Source organism: Miscanthus floridulus, chromosome 8, assembly GCF_019320115.1.
Source record: "Miscanthus floridulus cultivar M001 chromosome 8, ASM1932011v1, whole genome shotgun sequence".
Taxonomy (NCBI): Eukaryota; Viridiplantae; Streptophyta; class Magnoliopsida; order Poales; family Poaceae; genus Miscanthus; species Miscanthus floridulus.
The window spans coordinates 35,917,044-35,919,736 of NC_089587.1; the positions used below are offsets into that span (position 1 = coordinate 35,917,044).

General features: G+C 41.5%; 1 pseudogene; it reads right to left on the reverse strand.

Annotated features, from left to right (window-relative positions):
* Positions 1-779: 779 nt before the first annotated feature.
* The window catches only part of LOC136468865 (uncharacterized), a 24,773-nt pseudogene continuing 22,859 nt past the window's right edge, over positions 780-2,693 (reverse strand).

Sequence of the window (2,693 nt, forward strand, 5' to 3'; positions counted from 1 at the left end):
TACATGCAGAATACCAAGTTATGTGAACCAGACTTCGACTTGCATAACTCCATGTCACCCAAAAAAAGAAGAGTAAGCAGAGAGAGCGCTCCATGATGCACGTCAAGCATATACAGTATATATGCAGTGTGGTAAATCTTAAAAGCCACATATTAAAAAAAAAAAAAACTAGACCTACGAGGGTATCACCTCCCCAGGCATTACATTAAGAAAAAGAATATTCAACGGATGCAATAATAAAAAAAACAATGATAGTTCACACGACGAGATAGCGAATTTTTTAAAATGAAGACTCGATGATGATTTAACATGACTGACGATAAAAACATTGAGCTTCCAAGTTCCAACCATCAAAATGGAAGTGGTACGCCGATGCCGATAAGCGACAATAAGCTCAGAATCAGAATGAGCAAGACGCGAGGGCTGGCGCCTGGAATGCAATTACCTCGCCTGCTATTATTACTTTTACGAAAAGCTCGACACATACTAGTAATACACAACGGACGATAGTGAGACGAGACCTGTGATATGATGGTAATAAAAAGAAATTACACTAGTTACAACAGTTTCCCCAACAACAAATGGCCCAATAGATACATCACCCGCCACCTAAATTATCACATCTCCCAATGTTTTGTGACCTCTTATGAAACAGTTGCCTGGTTCCGCTGTCCCCGAGACGATATACCGGTAGCCTATGATTTTGAAATGAATAATCAGCGACCTGTTCGCTGGTTGGTTTCAGCCCAGGGCTTATCAGCCAGTCAATAGTGTTTCCTCTCACAACAAACCAGCACCAGACGGGCTTATCAGCCCAGAAACCAACCAGCGAACAAGCTAAATGTACACTTCACATTCTCCTATTCCTCTCCCTATTCCAATCTCCTGCAGATCCTAGAGAAGAGGTCAGTGTTGCTTTCCTCAACTTCTGCTGGTTCTCATACTCCTTCTCAAGCCGTGCCTGTGATGACACCTGGACCGGATGCCTTCCACCGTTTCCATGGGGCTGCCTCGTATCGACCATAAGACCCCGCTCGGACCTGACAGGAGATGCACCATCTTCAACAGGCACAGGCCACCTTATGGTTCCCTTACCAGGATTATTCAAGCGTGCAGAATCATTCTTCCTGTCAACAATTTTCTTGGTAGAGTGACTGCTCCCATTCCAAGTTGCATCATTGTTACGAGAACCTGACAAGCTCTCAGTTGTACCAAACTGGGATGAGGGCTTCCGGGCTTTCATCACCTTTTCAGATGGTGATTTTGGCCACTTAATTGCCCCATTGCTGTATCCTTGGCCACTCCATGATTCAGTGCTACTTTTCATATCACATAAGATCTCAGCAGCACACTGTATCTTTGGCGATACTGCTTGTGAGAAAGGAAAGCTCGCATAAGTAAATCATCAAAAGTAAGATAAACTGAAAATGAGTAATACCAGATGAATGCCCAGAAAACAGTATTTTCTGATACAGAACGAGTGCCTAGCTATAGAGATAAAGAATCCCTAGGTACTTCTATTCTGGCTTAACATGCAAATGCTACAAGACACAAGATGGCAATAATATGGTTCAATATAATATTGAATATGTGAGGCCAACAAAGCATTTGTACATCTAGAATAGTGATCTATAAGCATGTCGAATTATTCAATTTAATTTCTTAGCAACTAGTCCCTCCGTTCCAAATTGTAAGTCATTTTTGCTTTTCTAGATACATATACATATATCTAGACATTGCGTATATCTAGGTGCATAGCAAAATCTATGTACCTAGAAAAGTCGAATCGACTTGCAATTTGGAATGGAGTACTATTTTCATCAAGGTAATACGAATACCAAAGTAACTTATTCCAAAATAGATTTTGGCCTACCTTGAGAAGTTTTTAAAAGAGAATGTTCACTGTCATGCTTCTGGAAACCATCTAAAGAGTCAACATGATCCAGGGGTTGCAGTTGGTGAGAACCATGCCCACCCCCAATTTTTCTTGAGTGAATGTTCTGTACAAGTGATCCGGAAGTTGATTCCGTGCCACACAAATTATATTGTCCATCACATGAATCCGTTATACATAATTTTCGCTGCATCCATCTCTTGAAGGAGATCATCAATTCTATGGACAAAAGTATCTTCATAATCTAGAGGAGTGAGGTTGGATCCAACCCGCACCCATTGCCACTGGGAGTTACTCCTACTTGACCCATGTTTACCACAGTCAACACTTTGTCGACAGCCCCCAGCCTGTGAGTGTGACCAAGGAAATGGTGGCAAACTAGCTCCATGAACTGTCATGGAAAGCATATAAGGCTTAACTCCAGCTGTGCTCTCACTTCCAGGTGCTAAAAGAGAGTCCAAATCTTGTCGATGAGGAAGTGTTAAACGGCTTAAGATATCTTTTGGATGACGAAGTGCAGTATCACAGACATTGATTTGTGATGAGTCCTGGTAGTAGTATTAAAAAGATCAAACAAACTTTGAGGCACAGACATGATATTGGTAGTAACACTGAATATTTTACTTACCTTAACCAAGGGAGATGGCTTGTCACCACATTGCTCTTTGATATCACAGCTAGAAGTGCTTGCAGAAGGAAGTTTAGGGCTCAGAATGATATTAGAGTCCTTTCCATGGCAATAGTCCATGTCAGAAAGCATAGAAAAAGCTTTTCTGACAGAGACTAGGAGTTCCTCTTT